This window comes from Anomaloglossus baeobatrachus, unplaced genomic scaffold (genome assembly GCF_048569485.1).
Source record: "Anomaloglossus baeobatrachus isolate aAnoBae1 unplaced genomic scaffold, aAnoBae1.hap1 Scaffold_915, whole genome shotgun sequence".
Classification (NCBI taxonomy): Eukaryota; Metazoa; Chordata; class Amphibia; order Anura; family Aromobatidae; genus Anomaloglossus; species Anomaloglossus baeobatrachus.
In genome coordinates, this window is record NW_027445311.1 from 18,833 (window position 1) to 44,032 (window position 25,200).

Consider the following 25,200-nt stretch of genomic DNA (forward strand, 5'->3'; position numbering starts at 1 on the left):
TTGGCTCTGCAAAGCAGCCTTTTCAAGGGTTGGCTTGGGTGACAAAATGTCTTGTGTAGGCGTGGGTTTGTCTCCCTCTCGCTCTCTCTCCCTAAGATGTGTCCGGCATAGGCCAGGGTGCCACTCGAGGCCCAAACCAATTCTGGTTATCGCTTCTCGGCCTTTTGGCTAAGATCAAGTGTAGTATCTGTTCTTATCAGTTTAATATCTGATACGTCCCCTATCTGGGGACCATATATTAAATGGATTTTTAGAACAGGGAGATGGAAAAAGAGCTTGCTCTGTCCACTCCACGCATTGACCTGGTATTGCAGTACCTCCAGGAACGGTGCACCCCTTCTTAACCCAGTTTCCAAAAGCAGAACTCAATTCACCTGATTCATATTAGCCCGATTTAATGAATTGGAAGAAAGCATACGTCTTCATATGCACCTCAATTTGGCCCATTCACTTTTCACACTTCCTCCTTTTGTTTTTTATCTTTCACACTTTTGACTTTCTTTATTCATCCAAATAGCAAACTCATCACCACTCAACCTGACCAACTCGGCTATGTCCCCGTGCTGCAGTTCTCTGTCTTATCTAGATCATTTGCAATTGAATGGAATAGATCCCTTTTGGACAAAGTGGATTCACCTGCTGCTGCAGTGACCACAGGTGTGATAACATCTAGAATTGGCATCTGGTGCGATCTCTCCGCTTCCACTCCAAAGAAAGTTACCTGTTTATTCCTATCATGCATTGGTTTTTGGGGTTTTCTTTGAGTAATGATGATCTCTTTAGTAGTCTGTTGGCGCCCTCTCCTGGAGGAATAGTTTGCTTGCTCTTGGACATTCTAAAAGAGAGGTCATGATAGACATTGAGCTCTCTGAGCTCAATTGGGGACAGTCATGGGTGATGAATGTTTGCAACCTACTGCGAAGCCTCATACCGCAATATAAGGAACGTCAAATACTAAGAAAGGGCGGCCTATGAAAGAATTACTACTTTCAATAAGTACACTTAAACGGCTAATTGGGAATAGAAAAACTGTAAAAAGCCCTCTGAGAAAGCCCCCCTCTAACCTTTGATAGTAAGCTTTTCTGTAGTCTGCCTGTTGATGTATTTTCCGTTTGAACTGTGCACAACATGAAGAGACGGAACACTGGCGGCTTGTCACAATGCCCCCCGATGACATCACAATAGCGCTGCTGCCTAGAAAACAAGCTGCGCAGAAGAAGTTGTTCTTTGGGTGGGAGGGTGGGCTAGTGGAAGGAGGGGGCAATCTCTTTTTTTCCGGGTGGTAGGGGGATGACAGGAGAAGGGAAGCGGGTGGTGAGAAAGGTACAGAGGGCAGGGTTTGGGGGCTGGGAAGGAAAGGGAAAAGATTAGGGTTTGGGGATGATGAAAGGGCTTTCTACGGGTAAGGATGGCAAAGGGTGGCAGTGACGGAAAGTCAGGCAACCTGTCCTGTCCGTCTTTTTGTATCGTGAATTGGAAAGACTGCAAGGGGGAGGGGAGTTGCTTGCGCCCTAAAGGAGGAGTTATTCAGATTCATTGCAGTGGGCGGCGGCTGCAAAACGCACCATTCTTCTTGTTTTGGCTCTGCAAAGCAGCCTTTTCAAGGGTTGGCTTGGGTGACAAAATGTCTTGTGTAGGCGTGGGTTTGTCTCCCTCTCGCTCTCTCTCCCTAAGATGTGTCCGGCATAGGCCAGGGTGCCACTCGAGGCCCAAACCAATTCTGGTTATCGCTTCTCGGCCTTTTGGCTAAGATCAAGTGTAGTATCTGTTCTTATCAGTTTAATATCTGATACGTCCCCTATCTGGGGACCATATATTAAATGGATTTTTAGAACAGGGAGATGGAAAAAGAGCTTGCTCTGTCCACTCCACGCATTGACCTGGTATTGCAGTACCTCCAGGAACGGTGCACCCCTTCTTAACCCAGTTTCCAAAAGCAGAACTCAATTCACCTGATTCATATTAGCCCGATTTAATGAATTGGAAGAAAGCATACGTCTTCATATGCACCTCAATTTGGCCCATTCACTTTTCACACTTCCTCCTTTTGTTTTTTATCTTTCACACTTTTGACTTTCTTTATTCATCCAAATAGCAAACTCATCACCACTCAACCTGACCAACTCGGCTATGTCCCCGTGCTGCAGTTCTCTGTCTTATCTAGATCATTTGCAATTGAATGGAATAGATCCCTTTTGGACAAAGTGGATTCACCTGCTGCTGCAGTGACCACAGGTGTGATAACATCTAGAATTGGCATCTGGTGCGATCTCTCCGCTTCCACTCCAAAGAAAGTTACCTGTTTATTCCTATCATGCATTGGTTTTTGGGGTTTTCTTTGAGTAATGATGATCTCTTTAGTAGTCTGTTGGCGCCCTCTCCTGGAGGAATAGTTTGCTTGCTCTTGGACATTCTAAAAGAGAGGTCATGATAGACATTGAGCTTCTGAGCTCAATTGGGGACAGTCATGGGTGATGAATGTTTGCAACCTACTGCGAAGCCTCATACCGCAATATAAGGAACGTCAAATACTAAGAAAGGGCGGCCTATGAAAGAATTACTACTTTCAATAAGTACACTTAAACGGCTAATTGGGAATAGAAAAACTGTAAAAAGCCCTCTGAGAAAGCCCCCCTCTAACCTTTGATAGTAAGCTTTTCTGTAGTCTGCCTGTTGATGTATTTTCCGTTTGAACTGTGCACAACATGAAGAGACGGAACACTGGCGGCTTGTCACAATGCCCCCCGATGACATCACAATAGCGCTGCTGCCTAGAAAACAAGCTGCGCAGAAGAAGTTGTTCTTTGGGTGGGAGGGTGGGCTAGTGGAAGGAGGGGGCAATCTCTTTTTTTCCCGGGTGGTAGGGGGATGACAGGAGAAGGGAAGCGGGTGGTGAGAAAGGTACAGAGGGCAGGGTTTGGGGGCTGGGAAGGAAAGGGAAAAGATTAGGGTTTGGGGATGATGAAAGGGCTTTCTACGGGTAAGGATGGCAAAGGGTGGCAGTGACGGAAAGTCAGGCAACCTGTCCTGTCCGTCTTTTTGTATCGTGAATTGGAAAGACTGCAAGGGGGAGGGGAGTTGCTTGCGCCCTAAAGGAGGAGTTATTCAGATTCATTGCAGTGGGCGGCGGCTGCAAAACGCACCATTCTTCTTGTTTTGGCTCTGCAAAGCAGCCTTTTCAAGGGTTGGCTTGGGTGACAAAATGTCTTGTGTAGGCGTGGGTTTGTCTCCCTCTCGCTCTCTCTCCCTAAGATGTGTCCGGCATAGGCCAGGGTGCCACTCGAGGCCCAAACCAATTCTGGTTATCGCTTCTCGGCCTTTTGGCTAAGATCAAGTGTAGTATCTGTTCTTATCAGTTTAATATCTGATACGTCCCCTATCTGGGGACCATATATTAAATGGATTTTTAGAACAGGGAGATGGAAAAAGAGCTTGCTCTGTCCACTCCACGCATTGACCTGGTATTGCAGTACCTCCAGGAACGGTGCACCCCTTCTTAACCCAGTTTCCAAAAGCAGAACTCAATTCACCTGATTCATATTAGCCCGATTTAATGAATTGGAAGAAAGCATACGTCTTCATATGCACCTCAATTTGGCCCATTCACTTTTCACACTTCCTCCTTTTGTTTTTTATCTTTCACACTTTTGACTTTCTTTATTCATCCAAATAGCAAACTCATCACCACTCAACCTGACCAACTCGGCTATGTCCCCGTGCTGCAGTTCTCTGTCTTATCTAGATCATTTGCAATTGAATGGAATAGATCCCTTTTGGACAAAGTGGATTCACCTGCTGCTGCAGTGACCACAGGTGTGATAACATCTAGAATTGGCATCTGGTGCGATCTCTCCGCTTCCACTCCAAAGAAAGTTACCTGTTTATTCCTATCATGCATTGGTTTTTGGGGTTTTCTTTGAGTAATGATGATCTCTTTAGTAGTCTGTTGGCGCCCTCTCCTGGAGGAATAGTTTGCTTGCTCTTGGACATTCTAAAAGAGAGGTCATGATAGACATTGAGCTTCTGAGCTCAATTGGGGACAGTCATGGGTGATGAATGTTTGCAACCTACTGCGAAGCCTCATACCGCAATATAAGGAACGTCAAATACTAAGAAAGGGCGGCCTATGAAAGAATTACTACTTTCAATAAGTACACTTAAACGGCTAATTGGGAATAGAAAAACTGTAAAAAGCCCTCTGAGAAAGCCCCCCTCTAACCTTTGATAGTAAGCTTTTCTGTAGTCTGCCTGTTGATGTATTTTCCGTTTGAACTGTGCACAACATGAAGAGACGGAACACTGGCGGCTTGTCACAATGCCCCCCGATGACATCACAATAGCGCTGCTGCCTAGAAAACAAGCTGCGCAGAAGAAGTTGTTCTTTGGGTGGGAGGGTGGGCTAGTGGAAGGAGGGGGCAATCTCTTTTTTTCCCGGGTGGTAGGGGGATGACAGGAGAAGGGAAGCGGGTGGTGAGAAAGGTACAGAGGGCAGGGTTTGGGGGCTGGGAAGGAAAGGGAAAAGATTAGGGTTTGGGGATGATGAAAGGGCTTTCTACGGGTAAGGATGGCAAAGGGTGGCAGTGACGGAAAGTCAGGCAACCTGTCCTGTCCGTCTTTTTGTATCGTGAATTGGAAAGACTGCAAGGGGGAGGGGAGTTGCTTGCGCCCTAAAGGAGGAGTTATTCAGATTCATTGCAGTGGGCGGCGGCTGCAAAACGCACCATTCTTCTTGTTTTGGCTCTGCAAAGCAGCCTTTTCAAGGGTTGGCTTGGGTGACAAAATGTCTTGTGTAGGCGTGGGTTTGTCTCCCTCTCGCTCTCTCTCCCTAAGATGTGTCCGGCATAGGCCAGGGTGCCACTCGAGGCCCAAACCAATTCTGGTTATCGCTTCTCGGCCTTTTGGCTAAGATCAAGTGTAGTATCTGTTCTTATCAGTTTAATATCTGATACGTCCCCTATCTGGGGACCATATATTAAATGGATTTTTAGAACAGGGAGATGGAAAAAGAGCTTGCTCTGTCCACTCCACGCATTGACCTGGTATTGCAGTACCTCCAGGAACGGTGCACCCCTTCTTAACCCAGTTTCCAAAAGCAGAACTCAATTCACCTGATTCATATTAGCCCGATTTAATGAATTGGAAGAAAGCATACGTCTTCATATGCACCTCAATTTGGCCCATTCACTTTTCACACTTCCTCCTTTTGTTTTTTATCTTTCACACTTTTGACTTTCTTTATTCATCCAAATAGCAAACTCATCACCACTCAACCTGACCAACTCGGCTATGTCCCCGTGCTGCAGTTCTCTGTCTTATCTAGATCATTTGCAATTGAATGGAATAGATCCCTTTTGGACAAAGTGGATTCACCTGCTGCTGCAGTGACCACAGGTGTGATAACATCTAGAATTGGCATCTGGTGCGATCTCTCCGCTTCCACTCCAAAGAAAGTTACCTGTTTATTCCTATCATGCATTGGTTTTTGGGGTTTTCTTTGAGTAATGATGATCTCTTTAGTAGTCTGTTGGCGCCCTCTCCTGGAGGAATAGTTTGCTTGCTCTTGGACATTCTAAAAGAGAGGTCATGATTGACATTGAGCTTCTGAGCTCAATTGGGGACAGTCATGGGTGATGAATGTTTGCAACCTACTGCGAAGCCTCATACCGCAATATAAGGAACGTCAAATACTAAGAAAGGGCGGCCTATGAAAGAATTACTACTTTCAATAAGTACACTTAAACGGCTAATTGGGAATAGAAAAACTGTAAAAAGCCCTCTGAGAAAGCCCCCCTCTAACCTTTGATAGTAAGCTTTTCTGTAGTCTGCCTGTTGATGTATTTTCCGTTTGAACTGTGCACAACATGAAGAGACGGAACACTGGCGGCTTGTCACAATGCCCCCCGATGACATCACAATAGCGCTGCTGCCTAGAAAACAAGCTGCGCAGAAGAAGTTGTTCTTTGGGTGGGAGGGTGGGCTAGTGGAAGGAGGGGGCAATCTCTTTTTTTCCCGGGTGGTAGGGGGATGACAGGAGAAGGGAAGCGGGTGGTGAGAAAGGTACAGAGGGCAGGGTTTGGGGGCTGGGAAGGAAAGGGAAAAGATTAGGGTTTGGGGATGATGAAAGGGCTTTCTACGGGTAAGGATGGCAAAGGGTGGCAGTGACGGAAAGTCAGGCAACCTGTCCTGTCCGTCTTTTTGTATCGTGAATTGGAAAGACTGCAAGGGGGAGGGGAGTTGCTTGCGCCCTAAAGGAGGAGTTATTCAGATTCATTGCAGTGGGCGGCGGCTGCAAAACGCACCATTCTTCTTGTTTTGGCTCTGCAAAGCAGCCTTTTCAAGGGTTGGCTTGGGTGACAAAATGTCTTGTGTAGGCGTGGGTTTGTCTCCCTCTCGCTCTCTCTCCCTAAGATGTGTCCGGCATAGGCCAGGGTGCCACTCGAGGCCCAAACCAATTCTGGTTATCGCTTCTCGGCCTTTTGGCTAAGATCAAGTGTAGTATCTGTTCTTATCAGTTTAATATCTGATACGTCCCCTATCTGGGGACCATATATTAAATGGATTTTTAGAACAGGGAGATGGAAAAAGAGCTTGCTCTGTCCACTCCACGCATTGACCTGGTATTGCAGTACCTCCAGGAACGGTGCACCCCTTCTTAACCCAGTTTCCAAAAGCAGAACTCAATTCACCTGATTCATATTAGCCCGATTTAATGAATTGGAAGAAAGCATACGTCTTCATATGCACCTCAATTTGGCCCATTCACTTTTCACACTTCCTCCTTTTGTTTTTTATCTTTCACACTTTTGACTTTCTTTATTCATCCAAATAGCAAACTCATCACCACTCAACCTGACCAACTCGGCTATGTCCCCGTGCTGCAGTTCTCTGTCTTATCTAGATCATTTGCAATTGAATGGAATAGATCCCTTTTGGACAAAGTGGATTCACCTGCTGCTGCAGTGACCACAGGTGTGATAACATCTAGAATTGGCATCTGGTGCGATCTCTCCGCTTCCACTCCAAAGAAAGTTACCTGTTTATTCCTATCATGCATTGGTTTTTGGGGTTTTCTTTGAGTAATGATGATCTCTTTAGTAGTCTGTTGGCGCCCTCTCCTGGAGGAATAGTTTGCTTGCTCTTGGACATTCTAAAAGAGAGGTCATGATAGACATTGAGCTTCTGAGCTCAATTGGGGACAGTCATGGGTGATGAATGTTTGCAACCTACTGCGAAGCCTCATACCGCAATATAAGGAACGTCAAATACTAAGAAAGGGCGGCCTATGAAAGAATTACTACTTTCAATAAGTACACTTAAACGGCTAATTGGGAATAGAAAAACTGTAAAAAGCCCTCTGAGAAAGCCCCCCTCTAACCTTTGATAGTAAGCTTTTCTGTAGTCTGCCTGTTGATGTATTTTCCGTTTGAACTGTGCACAACATGAAGAGACGGAACACTGGCGGCTTGTCACAATGCCCCCCGATGACATCACAATAGCGCTGCTGCCTAGAAAACAAGCTGCGCAGAAGAAGTTGTTCTTTGGGTGGGAGGGTGGGCTAGTGGAAGGAGGGGGCAATCTCTTTTTTTCCCGGGTGGTAGGGGGATGACAGGAGAAGGGAAGCGGGTGGTGAGAAAGGTACAGAGGGCAGGGTTTGGGGGCTGGGAAGGAAAGGGAAAAGATTAGGGTTTGGGGATGATGAAAGGGCTTTCTACGGGTAAGGATGGCAAAGGGTGGCAGTGACGGAAAGTCAGGCAACCTGTCCTGTCCGTCTTTTTGTATCGTGAATTGGAAAGACTGCAAGGGGGAGGGGAGTTGCTTGCGCCCTAAAGGAGGAGTTATTCAGATTCATGGCAGTGGGCGGCGGCTGCAAAACGCACCATTCTTCTTGTTTTGGCTCTGCAAAGCAGCCTTTTCAAGGGTTGGCTTGGGTGACAAAATGTCTTGTGTAGGCGTGGGTTTGTCTCCCTCTCGCTCTCTCTCCCTAAGATGTGTCCGGCATAGGCCAGGGTGCCACTCGAGGCCCAAACCAATTCTGGTTATCGCTTCTCGGCCTTTTGGCTAAGATCAAGTGTAGTATCTGTTCTTATCAGTTTAATATCTGATACGTCCCCTATCTGGGGACCATATATTAAATGGATTTTTAGAACAGGGAGATGGAAAAAGAGCTTGCTCTGTCCACTCCACGCATTGACCTGGTATTGCAGTACCTCCAGGAACGGTGCACCCCTTCTTAACCCAGTTTCCAAAAGCAGAACTCAATTCACCTGATTCATATTAGCCCGATTTAATGAATTGGAAGAAAGCATACGTCTTCATATGCACCTCAATTTGGCCCATTCACTTTTCACACTTCCTCCTTTTGTTTTTTATCTTTCACACTTTTGACTTTCTTTATTCATCCAAATAGCAAACTCATCACCACTCAACCTGACCAACTCGGCTATGTCCCCGTGCTGCAGTTCTCTGTCTTATCTAGATCATTTGCAATTGAATGGAATAGATCCCTTTTGGACAAAGTGGATTCACCTGCTGCTGCAGTGACCACAGGTGTGATAACATCTAGAATTGGCATCTGGTGCGATCTCTCCGCTTCCACTCCAAAGAAAGTTACCTGTTTATTCCTATCATGCATTGGTTTTTGGGGTTTTCTTTGAGTAATGATGATCTCTTTAGTAGTCTGTTGGCGCCCTCTCCTGGAGGAATAGTTTGCTTGCTCTTGGACATTCTAAAAGAGAGGTCATGATAGACATTGAGCTTCTGAGCTCAATTGGGGACAGTCATGGGTGATGAATGTTTGCAACCTACTGCGAAGCCTCATACCGCAATATAAGGAACGTCAAATACTAAGAAAGGGCGGCCTATGAAAGAATTACTACTTTCAATAAGTACACTTAAACGGCTAATTGGGAATAGAAAAACTGTAAAAAGCCCTCTGAGAAAGCCCCCCTCTAACCTTTGATAGTAAGCTTTTCTGTAGTCTGCCTGTTGATGTATTTTCCGTTTGAACTGTGCACAACATGAAGAGACGGAACACTGGCGGCTTGTCACAATGCTCCCCGATGACATCACAATAGCGCTGCTGCCTAGAAAACAAGCTGCGCAGAAGAAGTTGTTCTTTGGGTGGGAGGGTGGGCTAGTGGAAGGAGGGGGCAATCTCTTTTTTTCCCGGGTGGTAGGGGGATGACAGGAGAAGGGAAGCGGGTGGTGAGAAAGGTACAGAGGGCAGGGTTTGGGGGCTGGGAAGGAAAGGGAAAAGATTAGGGTTTGGGGATGATGAAAGGGCTTTCTACGGGTAAGGATGGCAAAGGGTGGCAGTGACGGAAAGTCAGGCAACCTGTCCTGTCCGTCTTTTTGTATCGTGAATTGGAAAGACTGCAAGGGGGAGGGGAGTTGCTTGCGCCCTAAAGGAGGAGTTATTCAGATTCATTGCAGTGGGCGGCGGCTGCAAAACGCACCATTCTTCTTGTTTTGGCTCTGCAAAGCAGCCTTTTCAAGGGTTGGCTTGGGTGACAAAATGTCTTGTGTAGGCGTGGGTTTGTCTCCCTCTCGCTCTCTCTCCCTAAGATGTGTCCGGCATAGGCCAGGGTGCCACTCGAGGCCCAAACCAATTCTGGTTATCGCTTCTCGGCCTTTTGGCTAAGATCAAGTGTAGTATCTGTTCTTATCAGTTTAATATCTGATACGTCCCCTATCTGGGGACCATATATTAAATGGATTTTTAGAACAGGGAGATGGAAAAAGAGCTTGCTCTGTCCACTCCACGCATTGACCTGGTATTGCAGTACCTCCAGGAACGGTGCACCCCTTCTTAACCCAGTTTCCAAAAGCAGAACTCAATTCACCTGATTCATATTAGCCCGATTTAATGAATTGGAAGAAAGCATACGTCTTCATATGCACCTCAATTTGGCCCATTCACTTTTCACACTTCCTCCTTTTGTTTTTTATCTTTCACACTTTTGACTTTCTTTATTCATCCAAATAGCAAACTCATCACCACTCAACCTGACCAACTCGGCTATGTCCCCGTGCTGCAGTTCTCTGTCTTATCTAGATCATTTGCAATTGAATGGAATAGATCCCTTTTGGACAAAGTGGATTCACCTGCTGCTGCAGTGACCACAGGTGTGATAACATCTAGAATTGGCATCTGGTGCGATCTCTCCGCTTCCACTCCAAAGAAAGTTACCTGTTTATTCCTATCATGCATTGGTTTTTGGGGTTTTCTTTGAGTAATGATGATCTCTTTAGTAGTCTGTTGGCGCCCTCTCCTGGAGGAATAGTTTGCTTGCTCTTGGACATTCTAAAAGAGAGGTCATGATAGACATTGAGCTTCTGAGCTCAATTGGGGACAGTCATGGGTGATGAATGTTTGCAACCTACTGCGAAGCCTCATACCGCAATATAAGGAACGTCAAATACTAAGAAAGGGCGGCCTATGAAAGAATTACTACTTTCAATAAGTACACTTAAACGGCTAATTGGGAATAGAAAAACTGTAAAAAGCCCTCTGAGAAAGCCCCCCTCTAACCTTTGATAGTAAGCTTTTCTGTAGTCTGCCTGTTGATGTATTTTCCGTTTGAACTGTGCACAACATGAAGAGACGGAACACTGGCGGCTTGTCACAATGCCCCCCGATGACATCACAATAGCGCTGCTGCCTAGAAAACAAGCTGCGCAGAAGAAGTTGTTCTTTGGGTGGGAGGGTGGGCTAGTGGAAGGAGGGGGCAATCTCTTTTTTTCCCGGGTGGTAGGGGGATGACAGGAGAAGGGAAGCGGGTGGTGAGAAAGGTACAGAGGGCAGGGTTTGGGGGCTGGGAAGGAAAGGGAAAAGATTAGGGTTTGGGGATGATGAAAGGGCTTTCTACGGGTAAGGATGGCAAAGGGTGGCAGTGACGGAAAGTCAGGCAACCTGTCCTGTCCGTCTTTTTGTATCGTGAATTGGAAAGACTGCAAGGGGGAGGGGAGTTGCTTGCGCCCTAAAGGAGGAGTTATTCAGATTCATTGCAGTGGGCGGCGGCTGCAAAACGCACCATTCTTCTTGTTTTGGCTCTGCAAAGCAGCCTTTTCAAGGGTTGGCTTGGGTGACAAAATGTCTTGTGTAGGCGTGGGTTTGTCTCCCTCTCGCTCTCTCTCCCTAAGATGTGTCCGGCATAGGCCAGGGTGCCACTCGAGGCCCAAACCAATTCTGGTTATCGCTTCTCGGCCTTTTGGCTAAGATCAAGTGTAGTATCTGTTCTTATCAGTTTAATATCTGATACGTCCCCTATCTGGGGACCATATATTAAATGGATTTTTAGAACAGGGAGATGGAAAAAGAGCTTGCTCTGTCCACTCCACGCATTGACCTGGTATTGCAGTACCTCCAGGAACGGTGCACCCCTTCTTAACCCAGTTTCCAAAAGCAGAACTCAATTCACCTGATTCATATTAGCCCGATTTAATGAATTGGAAGAAAGCATACGTCTTCATATGCACCTCAATTTGGCCCATTCACTTTTCACACTTCCTCCTTTTGTTTTTTATCTTTCACACTTTTGACTTTCTTTATTCATCCAAATAGCAAACTCATCACCACTCAACCTGACCAACTCGGCTATGTCCCCGTGCTGCAGTTCTCTGTCTTATCTAGATCATTTGCAATTGAATGGAATAGATCCCTTTTGGACAAAGTGGATTCACCTGCTGCTGCAGTGACCACAGGTGTGATAACATCTAGAATTGGCATCTGGTGCGATCTCTCCGCTTCCACTCCAAAGAAAGTTACCTGTTTATTCCTATCATGCATTGGTTTTTGGGGTTTTCTTTGAGTAATGATGATCTCTTTAGTAGTCTGTTGGCGCCCTCTCCTGGAGGAATAGTTTGCTTGCTCTTGGACATTCTAAAAGAGAGGTCATGATAGACATTGAGCTTCTGAGCTCAATTGGGGACAGTCATGGGTGATGAATGTTTGCAACCTACTGCGAAGCCTCATACCGCAATATAAGGAACGTCAAATACTAAGAAAGGGCGGCCTATGAAAGAATTACTACTTTCAATAAGTACACTTAAACGGCTAATTGGGAATAGAAAAACTGTAAAAAGCCCTCTGAGAAAGCCCCCCTCTAACCTTTGATAGTAAGCTTTTCTGTAGTCTGCCTGTTGATGTATTTTCCGTTTGAACTGTGCACAACATGAAGAGACGGAACACTGGCGGCTTGTCACAATGCCCCCCGATGACATCACAATAGCGCTGCTGCCTAGAAAACAAGCTGCGCAGAAGAAGTTGTTCTTTGGGTGGGAGGGTGGGCTAGTGGAAGGAGGGGGCAATCTCTTTTTTTCCCGGGTGGTAGGGGGATGACAGGAGAAGGGAAGCGGGTGGTGAGAAAGGTACAGAGGGCAGGGTTTGGGGGCTGGGAAGGAAAGGGAAAAGATTAGGGTTTGGGGATGATGAAAGGGCTTTCTACGGGTAAGGATGGCAAAGGGTGGCAGTGACGGAAAGTCAGGCAACCTGTCCTGTCCGTCTTTTTGTATCGTGAATTGGAAAGACTGCAAGGGGGAGGGGAGTTGCTTGCGCCCTAAAGGAGGAGTTATTCAGATTCATTGCAGTGGGCGGCGGCTGCAAAACGCACCATTCTTCTTGTTTTGGCTCTGCAAAGCAGCCTTTTCAAGGGTTGGCTTGGGTGACAAAATGTCTTGTGTAGGCGTGGGTTTGTCTCCCTCTCGCTCTCTCTCCCTAAGATGTGTCCGGCATAGGCCAGGGTGCCACTCGAGGCCCAAACCAATTCTGGTTATCGCTTCTCGGCCTTTTGGCTAAGATCAAGTGTAGTATCTGTTCTTATCAGTTTAATATCTGATACGTCCCCTATCTGGGGACCATATATTAAATGGATTTTTAGAACAGGGAGATGGAAAAAGAGCTTGCTCTGTCCACTCCACGCATTGACCTGGTATTGCAGTACCTCCAGGAACGGTGCACCCCTTCTTAACCCAGTTTCCAAAAGCAGAACTCAATTCACCTGATTCATATTAGCCCGATTTAATGAATTGGAAGAAAGCATACGTCTTCATATGCACCTCAATTTGGCCCATTCACTTTTCACACTTCCTCCTTTTGTTTTTTATCTTTCACACTTTTGACTTTCTTTATTCATCCAAATAGCAAACTCATCACCACTCAACCTGACCAACTCGGCTATGTCCCCGTGCTGCAGTTCTCTGTCTTATCTAGATCATTTGCAATTGAATGGAATAGATCCCTTTTGGACAAAGTGGATTCACCTGCTGCTGCAGTGACCACAGGTGTGATAACATCTAGAATTGGCATCTGGTGCGATCTCTCCGCTTCCACTCCAAAGAAAGTTACCTGTTTATTCCTATCATGCATTGGTTTTTGGGGTTTTCTTTGAGTAATGATGATCTCTTTAGTAGTCTGTTGGCGCCCTCTCCTGGAGGAATAGTTTGCTTGCTCTTGGACATTCTAAAAGAGAGGTCATGATAGACATTGAGCTTCTGAGCTCAATTGGGGACAGTCATGGGTGATGAATGTTTGCAACCTACTGCGAAGCCTCATACCGCAATATAAGGAACGTCAAATACTAAGAAAGGGCGGCCTATGAAAGAATTACTACTTTCAATAAGTACACTTAAACGGCTAATTGGGAATAGAAAAACTGTAAAAAGCCCTCTGAGAAAGCCCCCCTCTAACCTTTGATAGTAAGCTTTTCTGTAGTCTGCCTGTTGATGTATTTTCCGTTTGAACTGTGCACAACATGAAGAGACGGAACACTGGCGGCTTGTCACAATGCCCCCCGATGACATCACAATAGCGCTGCTGCCTAGAAAACAAGCTGCGCAGAAGAAGTTGTTCTTTGGGTGGGAGGGTGGGCTAGTGGAAGGAGGGGGCAATCTCTTTTTTTCCCGGGTGGTAGGGGGATGACAGGAGAAGGGAAGCGGGTGGTGAGAAAGGTACAGAGGGCAGGGTTTGGGGGCTGGGAAGGAAAGGGAAAAGATTAGGGTTTGGGGATGATGAAAGGGCTTTCTACGGGTAAGGATGGCAAAGGGTGGCAGTGACGGAAAGTCAGGCAACCTGTCCTGTCCGTCTTTTTGTATCGTGAATTGGAAAGACTGCAAGGGGGAGGGGAGTTGCTTGCGCCCTAAAGGAGGAGTTATTCAGATTCATTGCAGTGGGCGGCGGCTGCAAAACGCACCATTCTTCTTGTTTTGGCTCTGCAAAGCAGCCTTTTCAAGGGTTGGCTTGGGTGACAAAATGTCTTGTGTAGGCGTGGGTTTGTCTCCCTCTCGCTCTCTCTCCCTAAGATGTGTCCGGCATAGGCCAGGGTGCCACTCGAGGCCCAAACCAATTCTGGTTATCGCTTCTCGGCCTTTTGGCTAAGATCAAGTGTAGTATCTGTTCTTATCAGTTTAATATCTGATACGTCCCCTATCTGGGGACCATATATTAAATGGATTTTTAGAACAGGGAGATGGAAAAAGAGCTTGCTCTGTCCACTCCACGCATTGACCTGGTATTGCAGTACCTCCAGGAACGGTGCACCCCTTCTTAACCCAGTTTCCAAAAGCAGAACTCAATTCACCTGATTCATATTAGCCCGATTTAATGAATTGGAAGAAAGCATACGTCTTCATATGCACCTCAATTTGGCCCATTCACTTTTCACACTTCCTCCTTTTGTTTTTTATCTTTCACACTTTTGACTTTCTTTATTCATCCAAATAGCAAACTCATCACCACTCAACCTGACCAACTCGGCTATGTCCCCGTGCTGCAGTTCTCTGTCTTATCTAGATCATTTGCAATTGAATGGAATAGATCCCTTTTGGACAAAGTGGATTCACCTGCTGCTGCAGTGACCACAGGTGTGATAACATCTAGAATTGGCATCTGGTGCGATCTCTCCGCTTCCACTCCAAAGAAAGTTACCTGTTTATTCCTATCATGCATTGGTTTTTGGGGTTTTCTTTGAGTAATGATGATCTCTTTAGTAGTCTGTTGGCGCCCTCTCCTGGAGGAATAGTTTGCTTGCTCTTGGACATTCTAAAAGAGAGGTCATGATAGACATTGAGCTTCTGAGCTCAATTGGGGACAGTCATGGGTGATGAATGTTTGCAACCTACTGCGAAGCCTCATACCGCAATATAAGGAACGTCAAATACTAAGAAAGGGCGGCCTATGAAAGAATTACTACTTTCAATAAGTACACTTAAACGGCTAATTGGGAATAGAAAAACTGTAAAAAGCCCTCTGAGAAAGCCCCCCTCTAACCTTTGATAGTAAGCTTTTCTGTAGTCTGCCTGTTGATGTATTTTCCGTTTGAACTGTGCACAACATGAAGAGACGGAACACTGGCGGCTTGTCACAATGCCCCCCGATGACATCACAATAGCGCTGCTGCCTAGAAAACAAGCTGCGCAGAAGAAGTTGTTCTTTGGGTGGGAGGGTGGGCTAGTGGAAGGAGGGGGCAATCTCTTTTTTTCCCGGGTGGTAGGGGGATGACAGGAGAAGGGAAGCGGGTGGTGAGAAAGGTACAGAGGGCAGGGTTTGGGGGCTGGGAAGGAAAGGGAAAAGATTAGGGTTTGGGGATGATGAAAGGGCTTTCTACGGGTAAGGATGGCAAAGGGTGGCAGTGACGGAAAGTCAGGCAACCTGTCCTGTCCGTCTTTTTGTATCGTGAATTGGAAAGACTGCAAGGGGGAGGGGAGTTGCTTGCGCCCTAAAGGAGGAGTTATTCAGATTCATTGCAGTGGGCGGCGGCTGCAAAACGCACCATTCTTCTTGTTTTGGCTCTGCAAAGCAGCCTTTTCAAGGGTTGGCTTGGGTGACAAAATGTCTTGTGTAGGCGTGGGTTTGTCTCCCTCTCGCTCTCTCTCCCTAAGATGTGTCCGGCATAGGCCAGGGTGCCACTCGAGGCCCAAACCAATTCTGGTTATCGCTTCTCGGCCTTTTGGCTAAGATCAAGTGTAGTATCTGTTCTTATCAGTTTAATATCTGATACGTCCCCTATCTGGGGACCATATATTAAATGGATTTTTAGAACAGGGAGATGGAAAAAGAGCTTGCTCTGTCCACTCCACGCATTGACCTGGTATTGCAGTACCTCCAGGAACGGTGCACCCCTTCTTAACCCAGTTTCCAAAAGCAGAACTCAATTCACCTGATTCATATTAGCCCGATTTAATGAATTGGAAGAAAGCATACGTCTTCATATGCACCTCAATTTGGCCCATTCACTTTTCACACTTCCTCCTTTTGTTTTTTATCTTTCACACTTTTGACTTTCTTTATTCATCCAAATAGCAAACTCATCACCACTCAACCTGACCAACTCGGCTATGTCCCCGTGCTGCAGTTCTCTGTCTTATCTAGATCATTTGCAATTGAATGGAATAGATCCCTTTTGGACAAAGTGGATTCACCTGCTGCTGCAGTGACCACAGGTGTGATAACATCTAGAATTGGCATCTGGTGCGATCTCTCCGCTTCCACTCCAAAGAAAGTTACCTGTTTATTCCTATCATGCATTGGTTTTTGGGGTTTTCTTTGAGTAATGATGATCTCTTTAGTAGTCTGTTGGCGCCCTCTCCTGGAGGAATAGTTTGCTTGCTCTTGGACATTCTAAAAGAGAGGTCATGATAGACATTGAGCTTCTGAGCTCAATTGGGGACAGTCATGGGTGATGAATGTTTGCAACCTACTGCGAAGCCTCATACCGCAATATAAGGAACGTCAAATACTAAGAAAGGGCGGCCTATGAAAGAATTACTACTTTCAATAAGTACACTTAAACGGCTAATTGGGAATAGAAAAACTGTAAAAAGCCCTCTGAGAAAGCCCCCCTCTAACCTTTGATAGTAAGCTTTTCTGTAGTCTGCCTGTTGATGTATTTTCCGTTTGAACTGTGCACAACATGAAGAGACGGAACACTGGCGGCTTGTCACAATGCCCCCCGATGACATCACAATAGCGCTGCTGCCTAGAAAACAAGCTGCGCAGAAGAAGTTGTTCTTTGGGTGGGAGGGTGGGCTAGTGGAAGGAGGGGGCAATCTCTTTTTTTCCCGGGTGGTAGGGGGATGACAGGAGAAGGGAAGCGGGTGGTGAGAAAGGTACAGAGGGCAGGGTTTGGGGGCTGGGAAGGAAAGGGAAAAGATTAGGGTTTGGGGATGATGAAAGGGCTTTCTACGGGTAAGGATGGCAAAGGGTGGCAGTGACGGAAAGTCAGGCAACCTGTCCTGTCCGTCTTTTTGTATCGTGAATTGGAAAGACTGCAAGGGGGAGGGGAGTTGCTTGCGCCCTAAAGGAGGAGTTATTCAGATTCATTGCAGTGGGCGGCGGCTGCAAAACGCACCATTCTTCTTGTTTTGGCTCTGCAAAGCAGCCTTTTCAAGGGTTGGCTTGGGTGACAAAATGTCTTGTGTAGGCGTGGGTTTGTCTCCCTCTCGCTCTCTCTCCCTAAGATGTGTCCGGCATAGGCCAGGGTGCCACTCGAGGCCCAAACCAATTCTGGTTATCGCTTCTCGGCCTTTTGGCTAAGATCAAGTGTAGTATCTGTTCTTATCAGTTTAATATCTGATACGTCCCCTATCTGGGGACCATATATTAAATGGATTTTTAGAACAGGGAGATGGAAAAAGAGCTTGCTCTGTCCACTCCACGCATTGACCTGGTATTGCAGTACCTCCAGGAACGGTGCACCCCTTCTTAACCCAGTTTCCAAAAGCAGAACTCAATTCACCTGATTCATATTAGCCCGATTTAATGAATTGGAAGAAAGCATACGTCTTCATATGCACCTCAATTTGGCCCATTCACTTTTCACACTTCCTCCTTTTGTTTTTTATCTTTCACACTTTTGACTTTCTTTATTCATCCAAATAGCAAACTCATCACCACTCAACCTGACCAACTCGGCTATGTCCCCGTGCTGCAGTTCTCTGTCTTATCTAGATCATTTGCAATTGAATGGAATAGATCCCTTTTGGACAAAGTGGATTCACCTGCTGCTGCAGTGACCACAGGTGTGATAACATCTAGAATTGGCATCTGGTGCGATCTCTCCGCTTCCACTCCAAAGAAAGTTACCTGTTTATTCCTATCATGCATTGGTTTTTGGGGTTTTCTTTGAGTAATGATGATCTCTTTAGTAGTCTGTTGGCGCCCTCTCCTGGAGGAATAGTTTGCTTGCTCTTGGACATTCTAAAAGAGAGGTCATGATAGACATTGAGCTTCTGAGCTCAATTGGGGACAGTCATGGGTGATGAATGTTTGCAACCTACTGCGAAGCCTCATACCGCAATATAAGGAACGTCAAATACTAAGAAAGGGCGGCCTATGAAAGAATTACTACTTTCAATAAGTACACTTAAACGGCTAATTGGGAATAGAAAAACTGTAAAAAGCCCTCTGAGAAAGCCCCCCTCTAACCTTTGATAGTAAGCTTTTCTGTAGTCTGCCTGTTGATGTATTTTCCGTTTGAACTGTGCACAACATGAAGAGACGGAACACTGGCGGCTTGTCACAATGCCCCCCGATGACATCACAATAGCGCTGCTGCCTAGAAAACAAGCTGCGCAGAAGAAGTTGTTCTTTGGGTGGGAGGTTGGGCTAGTGGAAGGAGGGGGCAATCTCTTTTTTTCCCGGGTGGTAGGGGGATGACAGGAGAAGGGAAGCGGGTGGTGAGAAAGGTACAGAGGGCAGGGTTTGGGGGCTGGGAAGGAAAGGGAAAAGATTAGGGTTTGGGGATGATGAAAGGGCTTTCTACGGGTAAGGATGGCAAAGGGTGGCAGTGACGGAAAGTCAGGCAACCTGTCCTGTCCGTCTTTTTGTATCGTGAATTGGAAAGACTGCAAGGGGGAGGGGAGTTGCTTGCGCCCTAAAGGAGGAGTTATTCAGATTCATTGCAGTGGGCGGCGGCTGCAAAACGCACCATTCTTCTTGTTTTGGCTCTGCAAAGCAGCCTTTTCAAGGGTTGGCTTGGGTGACAAAATGTCTTGTGTAGGCGTGGGTTTGTCTCCCTCTCGCTCTCTCTCCCTAAGATGTGTCCGGCATAGGCCAGGGTGCCACTCGAGGCCCAAACCAATTCTGGTTATCGCTTCTCGGCCTTTTGGCTAAGATCAAGTGTAGTATCTGTTCTTATCAGTTTAATATCTGATACGTCCCCTATCTGGGGACCATATATTAAATGGATTTTTAGAACAGGGAGATGGAAAAAGAGCTTGCTCTGTCCACTCCACGCATTGACCTGGTATTGCAGTACCTCCAGGAACGGTGCACCCCTTCTTAACCCAGTTTCCAAAAGCAGAACTCAATTCACCTGATTCATATTAGCCCGATTTAATGAATTGGAAGAAAGCATACGTCTTCATATGCACCTCAATTTGGCCCATTCACTTTTCACACTTCCTCCTTTTGTTTTTTATCTTTCACACTTTTGACTTTCTTTATTCATCCAAATAGCAAACTCATCACCACTCAACCTGACCAACTCGGCTATGTCCCCGTGCTGCAGTTCTCTGTCTTATCTAGATCATTTGCAATTGAATGGAATAGATCCCTTTTGGACAAAGTGGATTCACCTGCTGCTGCAGTGACCACAGGTGTGATAACATCTAGAATTGGCATCTGGTGCGATCTCTCCGCTTCCACTCCAAAGAAAGTTACCTGTTTATTCCTATCATGCATTGGTTTTTGGGGTTTTCTTTGAGTAATGATGATCTCTTTAGTAGTCTGTTGGCGCCCTCTCCTGGAGGAATAGTTTGCTTGCTCTTGGACATTCTAAAAGAGAGGTCATGATAGACATTGAGCTTCTGAGCTCAATTGGGGACAGTCATGGGTGATGAATGTTTGCAACCTACTGCGAAGCCTCATACCGCAATATAAGGAACGTCAAATACTAAGAAAGGGCGGCCTATGAAAGAATTACTACTTTCAATAAGTACACTTAAACGGCTAATTGGGAATAGAAAAACTGTAAAAAGCCCTCTGAGAAAGCCCCCCTCTAACCTTTGATAGTAAGCTTTTCTGTAGTCTGCCTGTTGATGTATTTTCCGTTTGAACTGTGCACAACATGAAGAGACGGAACACTGGCGGCTTGTCACAATGCCCCCCGATGACATCACAATAGCGCTGCTGCCTAGAAAACAAGCTGCGCAGAAGAAGTTGTTCTTTGGGTGGGAGGGTGGGCTAGTGGAAGGAGGGGGCAATCTCTTTTTTTCCCGGGTGGTAGGGGGATGACAGGAGAAGGGAAGCGGGTGGTGAGAAAGGTACAGAGGGCAGGGTTTGGGGGCTGGGAAGGAAAGGGAAAAGATTAGGGTTTGGGGATGATGAAAGGGCTTTCTACGGGTAAGGATGGCAAAGGGTGGCAGTGACGGAAAGTCAGGCAACCTGTCCTGTCCGTCTTTTTGTATCGTGAATTGGAAAGACTGCAAGGGGGAGGGGAGTTGCTTGCGCCCTAAAGGAGGAGTTATTCAGATTCATTGCAGTGGGCGGCGGCTGCAAAACGCACCATTCTTCTTGTTTTGGCTCTGCAAAGCAGCCTTTTCAAGGGTTGGCTTGGGTGACAAAATGTCTTGTGTAGGCGTGGGTTTGTCTCCCTCTCGCTCTCTCTCCCTAAGATGTGTCCGGCATAGGCCAGGGTGCCACTCGAGGCCCAAACCAATTCTGGTTATCGCTTCTCGGCCTTTTGGCTAAGATCAAGTGTAGTATCTGTTCTTATCAGTTTAATATCTGATACGTCCCCTATCTGGGGACCATATATTAAATGGATTTTTAGAACAGGGAGATGGAAAAAGAGCTTGCTCTGTCCACTCCACGCATTGACCTGGTATTGCAGTACCTCCAGGAACGGTGCACCCCTTCTTAACCCAGTTTCCAAAAGCAGAACTCAATTCACCTGATTCATATTAGCCCGATTTAATGAATTGGAAGAAAGCATACGTCTTCATATGCACCTCAATTTGGCCCATTCACTTTTCACACTTCCTCCTTTTGTTTTTTATCTTTCACACTTTTGACTTTCTTTATTCATCCAAATAGCAAACTCATCAGCACTCAACCTGACCAACTCGGCTATGTCCCCGTGCTGCAGTTCTCTGTCTTATCTAGATCATTTGCAATTGAATGGAATAGATCCCTTTTGGACAAAGTGGATTCACCTGCTGCTGCAGTGACCACAGGTGTGATAACATCTAGAATTGGCATCTGGTGCGATCTCTCCGCTTCCACTCCAAAGAAAGTTACCTGTTTATTCCTATCATGCATTGGTTTTTGGGGTTTTCTTTGAGTAATGATGATCTCTTTAGTAGTCTGTTGGCGCCCTCTCCTGGAGGAATAGTTTGCTTGCTCTTGGACATTCTAAAAGAGAGGTCATGATAGACATTGAGCTTCTGAGCTCAATTGGGGACAGTCATGGGTGATGAATGTTTGCAACCTACTGCGAAGCCTCATACCGCAATATAAGGAACGTCAAATACTAAGAAAGGGCGGCCTATGAAAGAATTACTACTTTCAATAAGTACACTTAAACGGCTAATTGGGAATAGAATAACTGTAAAAAGCCCTCTGAGAAAGCCCCCCTCTAACCTTTGATAGTAAGCTTTTCTGTAGTCTGCCTGTTGATGTATTTTCCGTTTGAACTGTGCACAACATGAAGAGACGGAACACTGGCGGCTTGTCACAATGCCCCCCGATGACATCACAATAGCGCTGCTGCCTAGAAAACAAGCTGCGCAGAAGAAGTTGTTCTTTGGGTGGGAGGGTGGGCTAGTGGAAGGAGGGGGCAATCTCTTTTTTTCCCGGGTGGTAGGGGGATGACAGGAGAAGGGAAGCGGGTGGTGAGAAAGGTACAGAGGGCAGGGTTTGGGGGCTGGGAAGGAAAGGGAAAAGATTAGGGTTTGGGGATGATGAAAGGGCTTTCTACGGGTAAGGATGGCAAAGGGTGGCAGTGACGGAAAGTCAGGCAACCTGTCCTGTCCGTCTTTTTGTATCGTGAATTGGAAAGACTGCAAGGGGGAGGGGAGTTGCTTGCGCCCTAAAGGAGGAGTTATTCAGATTCATTGCAGTGGGCGGCGGCTGCAAAACGCACCATTCTTCTTGTTTTGGCTCTGCAAAGCAGCCTTTTCAAGGGTTGGCTTGGGTGACAAAATGTCTTGTGTAGGCGTGGGTTTGTCTCCCTCTCGCTCTCTCTCCCTAAGATGTGTCCGGCATAGGCCAGGGTGCCACTCGAGGCCCAAACCAATTCTGGTTATCGCTTCTCGGCCTTTTGGCTAAGATCAAGTGTAGTATCTGTTCTTATCAGTTTAATATCTGATACGTCCCCTATCTGGGGACCATATATTAAATGGATTTTTAGAACAGGGAGATGGAAAAAGAGCTTGCTCTGTCCACTCCACGCATTGACCTGGTATTGCAGTACCTCCAGGAACGGTGCACCCCTTCTTAACCCAGTTTCCAAAAGCAGAACTCAATTCACCTGATTCATATTAGCCCGATTTAATGAATTGGAAGAAAGCATACGTCTTCATATGCACCTCAATTTGGCCCATTCACTTTTCACACTTCCTCCTTTTGTTTTTTATCTTTCACACTTTTGACTTTCTTTATTCATCCAAATAGCAAACTCATCACCACTCAACCTGACCAACTCGGCTATGTCCCCGTGCTGCAGTTCTCTGTCTTATCTAGATCATTTGCAATTGAATGGAATAGATCCCTTTTGGACAAAGTGGATTCACCTGCTGCTGCAGTGACCACAGGTGTGATAACATCTAGAATTGGCATCTGGTGCGATCTCTCCGCTTCCACTCCAAAGAAAGTTACCTGTTTATTCCTATCATGCATTGGTTTTTGGGGTTTTCTTTGAGTAATGATGATCTCTTTAGTAGTCTGTTGGCGCCCTCTCCTGGAGGAATAGTTTGCTTGCTCTTGGACATTCTAAAAGAGAGGTCATGATAGACATTGAGCTTCTGAGCTCAATTGGGGACAGTCATGGGTGATGAATGTTTGCAACCTACTGCGAAGCCTCATACCGCAATATAAGGAACGTCAAATACTAAGAAAGGGCGGCCTATGAAAGAATTACTACTTTCAATAAGTACACTTAAACGGCTAATTGGGAATAGAAAAACTGTAAAAAGCCCTCTGAGAAAGCCCCCCTCTAACCTTTGATAGTAAGCTTTTCTGTAGTCTGCCTGTTGATGTATTTTCCGTTTGAACTGTGCACAACATGAAGAGACGGAACACTGGCGGCTTGTCACAATGCCCCCCGATGACATCACAATAGCGCTGCTGCCTAGAAAACAAGCTGCGCAGAAGAAGTTGTTCTTTGGGTGGGAGGGTGGGCTAGTGGAAGGAGGGGGCAATCTCTTTTTTTCCCGGGTGGTAGGGGGATGACAGGAGAAGGGAAGCGGGTGGTGAGAAAGGTACAGAGGGCAGGGTTTGGGGGCTGGGAAGGAAAGGGAAAAGATTAGGGTTTGGGGATGATGAAAGGGCTTTCTACGGGTAAGGATGGCAAAGGGTGGCAGTGACGGAAAGTCAGGCAACCTGTCCTGTCCGTCTTTTTGTATCGTGAATTGGAAAGACTGCAAGGGGGAGGGGAGTTGCTTGCGCCCTAAAGGAGGAGTTATTCAGATTCATTGCAGTGGGCGGCGGCTGCAAAACGCACCATTCTTCTTGTTTTGGCTCTGCAAAGCAGCCTTTTCAAGGGTTGGCTTGGGTGACAAAATGTCTTGTGTAGGCGTGGGTTTGTCTCCCTCTCGCTCTCTCTCCCTAAGATGTGTCCGGCATAGGCCAGGGTGCCACTCGAGGCCCAAACCAATTCTGGTTATCGCTTCTCGGCCTTTTGGCTAAGATCAAGTGTAGTATCTGTTCTTATCAGTTTAATATCTGATACGTCCCCTATCTGGGGACCATATATTAAATGGATTTTTAGAACAGGGAGATGGAAAAAGAGCTTGCTCTGTCCACTCCACGCATTGACCTGGTATTGCAGTACCTCCAGGAACGGTGCACCCCTTCTTAACCCAGTTTCCAAAAGCAGAACTCAATTCACCTGATTCATATTAGCCCGATTTAATGAATTGGAAGAAAGCATACGTCTTCATATGCACCTCAATTTGGCCCATTCACTTTTCACACTTCCTCCTTTTGTTTTTTATCTTTCACACTTTTGACTTTCTTTATTCATCCAAATAGCAAACTCATCACCACTCAACCTGACCAACTCGGCTATGTCCCCGTGCTGCAGTTCTCTGTCTTATCTAGATCATTTGCAATTGAATGGAATAGATCCCTTTTGGACAAAGTGGATTCACCTGCTGCTGCAGTGACCACAGGTGTGATAACATCTAGAATTGGCATCTGGTGCGATCTCTCCGCTTCCACTCCAAAGAAAGTTACCTGTTTATTCCTATCATGCATTGGTTTTTGGGGTTTTCTTTGAGTAATGATGATCTCTTTAGTAGTCTGTTGGCGCCCTCTCCTGGAGGAATAGTTTGCTTGCTCTTGGACATTCTAAAAGAGAGGTCATGATAGACATTGAGCTTCTGAGCTCAATTGGGGACAGTCATGGGTGATGAATGTTTGCAACCTACTGCGAAGCCTCATACCGCAATATAAGGAACGTCAAATACTAAGAAAGGGCGGCCTATGAAAGAATTACTACTTTCAATAAGTACACTTAAACGGCTAATTGGGAATAGAAAAACTGTAAAAAGCCCTCTGAGAAAGCCCCCCTCTAACCTTTGATAGTAAGCTTTTCTGTAGTCTGCCTGTTGATGTATTTTCCGTTTGAACTGTGCACAACATGAAGAGACGGAACACTGGCGGCTTGTCACAATGCCCCCCGATGACATCACAATAGCGCTGCTGCCTAGAAAACAAGCTGCGCAGAAGAAGTTGTTCTTTGGGTGGGAGGGTGGGCTAGTGGAAGGAGGGGGCAATCTCTTTTTTTCCCGGGTGGTAGGGGGATGACAGGAGAAGGGAAGCGGGTGGTGAGAAAGGTACAGAGGGCAGGGTTTGGGGGCTGGGAAGGAAAGGGAAAAGATTAGGGTTTGGGGATGATGAAAGGGCTTTCTACGGGTAAGGATGGCAAAGGGTGGCAGTGACGGAAAGTCAGGCAACCTGTCCTGTCCGTCTTTTTGTATCGTGAATTGGAAAGACTGCAAGGGGGAGGGGAGTTGCTTGCGCCCTAAAGGAGGAGTTATTCA

The 25,200-nt window shown here is 46.3% G+C and overlaps 16 non-coding genes across 16 annotated transcripts; all 16 read left to right on the top strand.

Moving 5' to 3' along the window:
- Positions 1-148: 148 nt before the first annotated feature.
- Positions 149-339, top strand: LOC142289257 (U2 spliceosomal RNA). The gene has a single exon (XR_012749759.1). It is a non-coding gene; the product is annotated as a U2 spliceosomal RNA (small nuclear RNA).
- A 1,387-nt stretch (positions 340-1,726) lies between these two features.
- LOC142289258 (U2 spliceosomal RNA) lies at positions 1,727-1,917 on the top strand. Its single transcript, XR_012749760.1, has one exon. It is a non-coding gene; the product is annotated as a U2 spliceosomal RNA (small nuclear RNA).
- A 1,387-nt stretch (positions 1,918-3,304) lies between these two features.
- Positions 3,305-3,495, top strand: LOC142289259 (U2 spliceosomal RNA). The gene has a single exon (XR_012749761.1). It is a non-coding gene; the product is annotated as a U2 spliceosomal RNA (small nuclear RNA).
- A 1,387-nt stretch (positions 3,496-4,882) lies between these two features.
- Positions 4,883-5,073, top strand: LOC142289260 (U2 spliceosomal RNA). Its single transcript, XR_012749762.1, has one exon. It is a non-coding gene; the product is annotated as a U2 spliceosomal RNA (small nuclear RNA).
- Positions 5,074-6,460: 1,387 nt separating this feature from the next.
- LOC142289261 (U2 spliceosomal RNA) lies at positions 6,461-6,651 on the top strand. Its single transcript, XR_012749763.1, has one exon. It is a non-coding gene; the product is annotated as a U2 spliceosomal RNA (small nuclear RNA).
- Positions 6,652-8,038: 1,387 nt separating this feature from the next.
- On the top strand, positions 8,039-8,229 carry LOC142289263 (U2 spliceosomal RNA). Its single transcript, XR_012749765.1, has one exon. It is a non-coding gene; the product is annotated as a U2 spliceosomal RNA (small nuclear RNA).
- A 1,387-nt stretch (positions 8,230-9,616) lies between these two features.
- On the top strand, positions 9,617-9,807 carry LOC142289264 (U2 spliceosomal RNA). The gene has a single exon (XR_012749766.1). It is a non-coding gene; the product is annotated as a U2 spliceosomal RNA (small nuclear RNA).
- Positions 9,808-11,194: 1,387 nt separating this feature from the next.
- On the top strand, positions 11,195-11,385 carry LOC142289265 (U2 spliceosomal RNA). Its single transcript, XR_012749767.1, has one exon. It is a non-coding gene; the product is annotated as a U2 spliceosomal RNA (small nuclear RNA).
- A 1,387-nt stretch (positions 11,386-12,772) lies between these two features.
- LOC142289266 (U2 spliceosomal RNA) lies at positions 12,773-12,963 on the top strand. Its single transcript, XR_012749768.1, has one exon. It is a non-coding gene; the product is annotated as a U2 spliceosomal RNA (small nuclear RNA).
- Positions 12,964-14,350: 1,387 nt separating this feature from the next.
- On the top strand, positions 14,351-14,541 carry LOC142289267 (U2 spliceosomal RNA). The gene has a single exon (XR_012749769.1). It is a non-coding gene; the product is annotated as a U2 spliceosomal RNA (small nuclear RNA).
- A 1,387-nt stretch (positions 14,542-15,928) lies between these two features.
- Positions 15,929-16,119, top strand: LOC142289268 (U2 spliceosomal RNA). The gene has a single exon (XR_012749770.1). It is a non-coding gene; the product is annotated as a U2 spliceosomal RNA (small nuclear RNA).
- A 1,387-nt stretch (positions 16,120-17,506) lies between these two features.
- LOC142289269 (U2 spliceosomal RNA) lies at positions 17,507-17,697 on the top strand. The gene has a single exon (XR_012749771.1). It is a non-coding gene; the product is annotated as a U2 spliceosomal RNA (small nuclear RNA).
- A 1,387-nt stretch (positions 17,698-19,084) lies between these two features.
- Positions 19,085-19,275, top strand: LOC142289270 (U2 spliceosomal RNA). The gene has a single exon (XR_012749772.1). It is a non-coding gene; the product is annotated as a U2 spliceosomal RNA (small nuclear RNA).
- Positions 19,276-20,662: 1,387 nt separating this feature from the next.
- On the top strand, positions 20,663-20,853 carry LOC142289272 (U2 spliceosomal RNA). Its single transcript, XR_012749773.1, has one exon. It is a non-coding gene; the product is annotated as a U2 spliceosomal RNA (small nuclear RNA).
- Positions 20,854-22,240: 1,387 nt separating this feature from the next.
- On the top strand, positions 22,241-22,431 carry LOC142289273 (U2 spliceosomal RNA). The gene has a single exon (XR_012749774.1). It is a non-coding gene; the product is annotated as a U2 spliceosomal RNA (small nuclear RNA).
- A 1,387-nt stretch (positions 22,432-23,818) lies between these two features.
- Positions 23,819-24,009, top strand: LOC142289275 (U2 spliceosomal RNA). The gene has a single exon (XR_012749776.1). It is a non-coding gene; the product is annotated as a U2 spliceosomal RNA (small nuclear RNA).
- The last annotated feature ends 1,191 nt before the right edge of the window (positions 24,010-25,200 follow it).